We start from the raw sequence: 8,945 nt of genomic DNA, 5'->3' as shown, positions 1-8,945 counted from the left end.
AACTAATTAAGCCATCACATCAAGCTACAATAATTTAATATTTTTGTTCCTTGGTTTAGGCACATACTTAATCACTTAATAATCTTTGACAAAGAATGTTTATCAGCATATTCAGAGTGGTAATTGTATTTTTGTTGTACGAAGTCTAAACTGATCAGTAACCTTGCTCTTTGTGTTCCAGACAGAGGATGTATCAGAGGAAGCTGTTTGGTCTGCTCATTATTTAAACCTTTTCATGGAGAGCAGCAAGGACACATCCAGTATCATTATCCTTTAATGGCCACATTACTAATGCCTCTTCTAAATAACACCTGTGCCTGGAGATATCCCAGTAGCACAGTATTATTTATCTTGATGCTACAATAAAATATAAATCTTTAGCAAAAATAAATTATTAAACTAGCTTTTCTAAAGCATTCAGCCTAATACTGCATATTTATGTATGTCTTTACAGCAAGCAAAAAGTACCATTGCATCTAAGAAAAAACATGTGTATTACTTTAACAATCCATTATAATTTAATGTTGCAGAATTGATAATTTAATTTTAGTATGCAGTCACCTATGAGTTTAAGAGACTTAATGTGCTAAAATATATGAGCAATGTACTGCATGTTGCAGGTACACCATCTCACTAAGAAAAGATGGTCAGATTTACCATTTATTTTTAATAGAGGATATCACATCGGAAAGACAGTGTACAATATGCATAATAAAAAATGACAAGGGTATAAGAGAGGAAATACTAACAACATCACAATTAGGGTAAATCACATTGAAAACATGAGTAAAAAAAAGAAAGAAGTTTACATTCCGAATTTCAATAATACATTCACATTTAAGAATATAGTACAATACTGGAACCAAACAGAGAAGACCTGGGTAATGCGGCTAAGCGTAAATTAGTCCTTTAAAATGATGTACAGTGGAGGAGGAGCCTTTATGTGTACCAAAATGTCATTTGGAAGGATTGAATGGTTTTTTGTTTCATGAGGGAAGGGAAAGTATCTATGAAAGATTCCCAGACTTCAACAAAGCGCTCCACTGTAGATTCCAGAGAGGCTTCAATCCACTTCTCTACAATTTTTAAATACAATTACTAAAATATAAAATTTGCATTAGCTACAACAATACACAGACACTGAGGAATGAAGGAGTGTAAGTGTTCCAGAATTTAATACTGATGGTCTGTCATTTCTCCGAGAAACACAATATATAAGTTGTTCCTTTGTTTAGACTCTGGGATGGAAGATGCAGCCAACATATAATGAATGGCCCTACTGAGGCCAAATTTGCAGCAGTTGGATGGTGATACAGCAGATGGTCTATTTTGCATCCAGCGTTTTCAGCAGCTATGAAAAAGTGATGATACAATATTAGTTTGTGAATGTTTACTGCACCAAAATTAAAATGATAAAGTTACAGTAACAATAGCTAGCACACTGCTGTGTTATAGAACTGTGTGATCAGGGAATTGACAATAACCATCACAAGTTGTGTAACTCCTCCTATGCAGTAGAATCTGCTAAGAAGTCATGTTCAACTCCAATTAGGGACAATGGTGTTTGTATGGATTCTTAAAAGACTCTAAAAAAAAATTGAAAATATATATATTTTTTAAGTGAATTTGTGCTTTTACTGGGAAAGAAAAGCATTCTTTTGTAGATCACTTGCAAAATTAATTGCATGTTCTTGCTTTGTTCTGTTTTTTTTTTTTTTAATTTCAGGAAAGACAATTGTCCTGACTTCCTTAAAACTTTTAAGTTGAATTTTTGTCTGCTATAATTACACGAGTCTATGTGTTTGTAAAATTATCAACTTCAGAAAACACAGGAAAAGTCAGAATTTCTGCTTTTGCACAAAATGCAAAAATTGAGTAAATTAGAGAATTTTGTTGTTAGGGTTTATGTAAACTTTAATGTACTTTCTTTTTCTCCCTCTGTTTGACCATCCTGGTAGAGGTGCAAGAGTTTTCACATCAGACCTGTCCTCCAGATGGAACTGATGACTGGTAGGGTAATAACTAAGTAGCAGGTGAGATGCAGGAACATATCCACAGAATGGATAAAGCAGCAGCAGAAGATCCTTGCATTGCAGTCATTGTCAGCACTTTCATCCATCTCTTCAACAAGGTGAACAAAAAGCAGCACACTATTAATTTCACTAAATCCCATGAAACTAGCAGTGGGGTAATAGCATCTTAGATATTTTTGAACTGCAAATATACAGCAATAATACTAAAAGAAAAGATTACTGGCTTTGGCATTAATTCTTTAAACTGCTCCTTAAAGAATAGCAAATGTTTATTTTCTTTTAATTTAAAGTCCACTAATTGTGTGCAGATCAAAAGGGTTACTTTATGGCAAATATTATTCACACCTTGAAAAATCTTCCTGCATGTTGAGTTTTGGTGTGCTGGTGTGCACTTTCCCATTTCCCAGTTGGTAATTTCCATTTCCCAGTAAAATGGCATTCTTTAAAAACACAACACAGCATGTCAGCACATGTTAAAATCAATCTGTTTTAATGTTTATAGAATTATAGAATGTTTGTATATACTTAGGCTGCATGTCATGGGAAAAGAATACGTGTTTAAAACAGCTGATGAAGCAGATTACATCTTTATGTTTTTATGATCAGGAAGTGAAATGGGCCACTTTAATGCAGCACATATCAACACATGCTTTCTGGTTTTATGAGCTATACCTGGTCACATTGTATTACCGTTTACTTATTTATTTTCTTTCTTGCACTCTTGAATACGGTAAACATTAAATGAAAAAACACTGCTGTCATTTTAAGATTTCTTACCATACTTAACAATCCTTCTACCCTTAATAAACTTTCATAAGCCACTTGTTATTTCCTGGAGGCTCATTACAAGTAGGTCTTACTAGAGGGCTAACCTTTTGTACAATCTACTTAACACTCACTAGACAATTGCTAATTCCTATCCTTGTGCTGTTTGTCACCAGTATCCTGCTGCTCTTCTGGGAAATGGCATTTGTTCCTTCTTAACATAATTACGTCTGAGCCTAGCGAGAAGTGGAGACAGAATATTATGGTAATTCTGTCTTATCATCACTTTGTAGCACACACTGTTTAATATGTGCATTGATTTCTTGAAATTGCTTAGGTAGATACTGAAGTTCACACTAAAAACACTTTGCCTGATAATACATTTTTACAGCAAACACAAAAAAGTCATTACAAGATCCTTTATTCTAAAAGTAATGTAAAAATACAAACTGTATAATGAACATCTGAATCTGATGCATAATAAACCAAACATCATCTGAAGCCAATACTTTTTGAGTTGTTGAACTGGATCAAGCATGTGGAATGTGAAGTTAGATGTTTTGACCTTTATTCTTTTTCCGTGTCAGTGAGTTTTGATGGCATTAAACCAGAATTACAGCTAAGCAAATATTGTTTTCACAAGGAGAGGTCAGCAATGGCAGCCTTTAGGTCAACTAATGCAACATGCATTAACACAAAGTATATTGCACTTTAGCCAGATAGCCAGATGGAGAGCTTAAGTGTAAATGGGTCCTAATAGTAATCTGTGTTAGGACCCATTCACACTTAGGCCCTCCATCCATGTGCCTTAATGCACACTCATTAACAGGTATTTTTGTTTCAGAGGTTTTTTATGCAGTTTTATTATTACACTATAGGCTGTATAGCTATGGTAGGGAATAAGCCAGATAGACAATATATTGTATTCAGGAGGTTAAAGTACACTAATAGTGTGCAGTCACTGGTATGTATTGCTGAGCAGGTAGCACATGTACATGTGTAATTAGTAGGCTCATTATATATAAGATCATTGTTGGGGGTTTAAATTTTAATAAATATTTGTTGTATTTATGTTGTGGGGTCATTTCATAGTCTAGTTAGAGTAGATACGAGGTAATGGACCTCTGGGAGGTTGATACATTAAAAATCATATGATTAGGTGATATGATAAGCCAGTGGCCAGCATGTTAGGTCATTTATATCCCCCAAATTAAACAACACAAAAACCCATTGTTTCTTCTCCTTTACATAAAATATACAGCTGTGAGAAACAATATTTGAATCCTAATTACCTATATGGAATTTTGCCAATCATAATCCTTAAATATAATTCAATCATTCATTTAAAGTTGACCATAGACCAAGAATAATGGACAATTAGATAATATTATTCTGCATACCACAGTATGGACCATATTGGACCATCACATCAGCACAGCTTCATGCTGTATATACTGTAGCTACCTTAAGTCATAAAAATAAAACAGTCTTAAAAATTAACAGCACACCTCATATTCCACTGGTAAACATTTATTGACCAAGTTTATTGATGAAAACATTGTATCCTAAGATAATGACATCTTGAATAGAAGCCTTCAGGCTTCAGACATGAATAAGTCAATCAATGCAATGAATTAATTTATGAGTTTGACCTGCTTTATATACAAAACAACATCTACATTTTTGCATGTTTTTTCACAAATGAAATCTGCCGATACTGCATTATGGTCCAGATCAGGAGATTATAGAGGACTTTAGAAGTTTACAAAATTGGAAACACTACTAAAGAATGTATGATAACTTGGGCCTCCACCAGTTCCGCTTCAAGCAGATTGTATATAAACTGTGGATTCTGCTAATTGCTATTTTACCTAGAGAAGGGACCCTGCAGCAGTTCAGGCACATTCATTATAGTGGTCAATATGTAACAGAGAACTAGGACAACAGCTATGAGTCTGCAAGGATATTTTGCGGTTGATAGCAGCTGTGATTATGAGTTTAGCATAACAAAAACATGTGTGATCTTAATAAGAAGTGACTACAGAGAGAAACTTTTAACAAATAACCTCACAAACACACTTCTTTCTCTGCTCCTCAAATCTTTGACTGAACTTGAGATGACAGTGATGCTTGCAGTTAATAACACATTGTGCTCTGCTGGTTACAGAAGACTATTCCCTATGGCAGCAGATCCCCATAGGACTGATCAGCAGCTCAGTGACTCAGTATTCCTCAGTACCAGCTTTTACTGCGACACATCCACCACTCCACCCCTTCTCTTTGCTGAAGAAGGCTTCTTTCATATGTGTCAATAAAAAAAAATGAATGGTGCAAAATAAATAATATTTGTCCTTGTTACATGGAGCTGTGAGAATCAAATCAGGAATATCATTTTTTATTTTTTGGTGGTCTTCAGCTGCTGCAGTGGAAGACAGTCATAATAAATCATTTATAAATGGCCTTGGATTTCTTAAGGAATTACAGTTTTTATTCTGTACTAAGATGAAATTTAAAGAAATGGTTACAATCTTGCAGGGATGGTTGAAAAGCAAAAGGGTTTAGGCCAAAAAGCCACTGCAAACATAAATTCAATTTTGTTAAAACCTCAGATCACTTTTTTTGTTATTTTTTTAAACTGCAATTTTAAGATGAAAATGTAATATCAAAAAAATAAAATAAATTATTTATTATTAATTATCAAAATCACATTTTAAATTACGTACTGCTCACTCCACCACCTTAGTTTGAATATCAAGATATTGACATGGAAGAAAAGCTGCTGTATAATGTAAGGCTCCATGAAATGTTTAATGAAAGAAACCCCAAACTCAATAACTTCTATCCAACATATATTGTTATTGGTATTCATGAATCCACCAATCCCTTATTTTCACCTAGACATCAATCCTACTACAGTACAGGTTCAAAATTCAGTAACCTCCGGACCTGAAGTGTGCTGGATTTTATAACATTACGGATTTTTGAAGGTTATATATGCTGCATATATTAAATTGAAATAACACTAAATGAAATGACACTAAGGGAAAAGCAAATGAAATGTTAATATTCACCAACTAAATGAAACAGTTTTACAGCATTTTAGTTCAACTAAACAAAATTACTGTACCCTCGAAAGGAAGCTAAATAGCAGATGAGCTGTCAGGATGATCATCTTCATGACTGACAGTAACAGCATCCTCAGCAACAGGAACAGCTTCATTTTATGGAGGAAAAGCAAGACTTAACAGCTAATTCTGGAGTACAGCACCATCAAAAGATAAAGCACGCCTCCAGAAAACAGTGTCAATTTGAAAATAGGTTCTGAAATCCATGCCGGAAAACTGAAGGATCCGGTTTATTGAAGGCTGGTGCATTTACAAAGGCTTATATAAAATTCACCACCACCTCATGGTAAAATGTATAATAAAAAAAGATCTATCTAACAAATTCATGGATCCCTCAAATCATGTCAATGGTACCAAATCTAACATTTCCTCCAGGTTCAAATTATAAGATTTGTAGACTGAACAACAACATAATTTGAAAATTGAAGTATGCAGGGGTCAGGTTCCATGGGAGGCATCTCCTCTGTGTATTATCTGCTGATTAGATCTACTGATAAGCTTTCACATATAAAAACATAAATCAAGGACTGGAAAAGAAGGTTGAGTTTCTCCACAGGGATTAGAAACATTTTTATTGATAGGAGCAAACTACAAAGTGTTTATTAGGTAGTACTTGATGCCAACTAAACTAAACCATTCTTTGATGTGTTACATGTTTTTACAAATAGTAGGCCAAATCTTTCCAGACATATGTTGTAATAATAATACAAAGTTTAACATTCTCAGTGGCCCTTTGAGAGCATGTCAGGGACTCGTCCTACTATCAGCTAAAAAATACATGGCTAGATCTTGTAAATCCACTACTATTGGCCTACTCCTTACTAAAAAAAAAAAAAAAAAATACTAACCTGTATTAAGTAATATAAGTATTAGGAAATAGCCCTTTGACAGGACTTGAAATCACTGGATTACCCGTTTTACAGAGATGATCGGAAAAACCAGGGCAACTCCTTTGGGACTCCTACAGGGGACCTAATATAATCTTTGATGATGTGGTAATACCCCCACCCCTCCTGGTAATCACACATACTATCCATGGAACATAGTTAAAAACATATTGCTTACCACCTGTGGTTTTAATGTTGCATGATCTCTTTCTTCCTTTCTTAGAGGTCTCTGCTGAACATGCTTTTGAAGCTCTAGTAATGAAGGTTTAGGGGTCATATCCATATATGATACATGGCATGGCATACAAAAAAATGTCATAAAGTCAAACTCCAGGATAGTTATCTATCTACTATCTATTTTCATTGATATAATAATTGCATAATTATTGGAATCATTTTGTTGACTAATTTTGCTTCTGATTCCAGTCCACATTCTGCTAATTTTGCTTTGCTATGTTTACTCTGTAAAACAAAATTTATTAGAAGGAATTCATTTTTCTGTCTTCAGTGCACAGATAGTCTTATACCATTTCTTGAAAACATTTATTGAATACATAAAAAATGTGCCGTCAAAGCCTGCATTGAAATCCCTGGATTATTGATGGCAATTCTGCAGATTTTTATATTCCGCACTGCACCAGCATTGTGTGCTAACGTCATAAAATTATTTCAGAACATTGTTCACTTGTCTTCCTACGGTATGATAAGAAAGTCTCTGAAATCTGCATGATAAAATGTACACTAAATCAAAAAAGGACTGCATGAAGAAACAACAAAATTGTGTTATAACCGAGTTCTATTACTGTATTTTAATGTATACAATTTATGTCATATTGCTAAGTTTTTCAGTTTTTGGGTTTTGTTTATTATGTGTTATTTTATACTCGTTTCATTTTCTGGTTGTTATCTGGTTTATCTGGTTGTCAGAAAAATGTGCTTGGCACCTCTGCAAAACAATTGCTAAACACTATCTATTAGGCTGCCTATAAATCGTATTGTTTTTATCACCTCAATCTTTTTTAACCCTTGAAATAAATTTCAGGTCTTCAGGGAACCCCTACTATAATTACTATAACCATAGCTTTACTAAAAATTCGATGAGTGCAATCTAGAATCAGTAACTGAATTACAACTTGAAAATTATAGGATGATGAAATATATTGCTCCCAATACCTCATAAACCTCAAACTGAATTAAAATCTCCTTTGATTTTCCTAGTATATTTCCTAAACCCTTTTTTTTATACCCTTTTTTATCCAAGCCTTACGCCCAGTCACCTTATGCGGTGATCTCTTGGATGCACCCATTATCACATCCCTTATGCATCTAGCATTTATTTGTCCCACAAATATTTACAGAACAACTAAGTCTTGAAATCCCCTGAGGAAGCTATAAAGTGAAACGCGTTGGGCAATGAGACATTCCTCTAATGTGTATACCTACAGCTCAATTAGTGTGGTGGACATTGGGAAGAGATATTTAAATTCACAGTTTTAAAAAGTTTCTGTCTGACATTGCATTAATAAAATATTGCATACCTGTATTTGGTATCCAAATAATTTCAGCACATAGCGTCCTTTAGATCATTTTGAAGGTCTTCTGGTCCATCAATCTCTTCACTCAGTTGTATTGGGTCTGCTGATTACTTGGTTTTATGTGCATCTCTTCTGAATTCGTAGCATGTACACCTGACACTCTTCTGTTACTGTGTGGTATTTAAAATGTAAATTGGGATCATATAATGTGTACGCTGACGGCATCAAAATGCATCTGGATGTGTTATTTGCATGGTAAGTATATAGTAAGGCAGTTCAGCTTGCAAGATTATTAGTTAGCATTACAGCCTTGCATTTTCACCAGGTATACAATTTGCGTAGAATGTATTTGTTCTCTCATTTACAAAAATGTATGGTAGGTTAACTAAGTTCTGAACTTCTGATGAGTTTATGTATGTAAATAAATAAACTTGACTATAAATAAATAAACTTTTATTTAAAAAAACTTTGACATACAAGGTACATAAAAATGTATGTAACTTCCTGTAGTAGGGACTCTTCAATGTAGCTCAATTGTAGCTATAGTTCAATGTAGCTGTTTCTCATGCATACTGTATACCCCAGGGTTATATAACTAGG

The sequence above is a fragment of the Pyxicephalus adspersus genome, chromosome 10 (assembly GCF_032062135.1).
Source record: "Pyxicephalus adspersus chromosome 10, UCB_Pads_2.0, whole genome shotgun sequence".
Taxonomy (NCBI): Eukaryota; Metazoa; Chordata; class Amphibia; order Anura; family Pyxicephalidae; genus Pyxicephalus; species Pyxicephalus adspersus.
Note: the sequence above shows the minus strand (reverse complement) of the source record.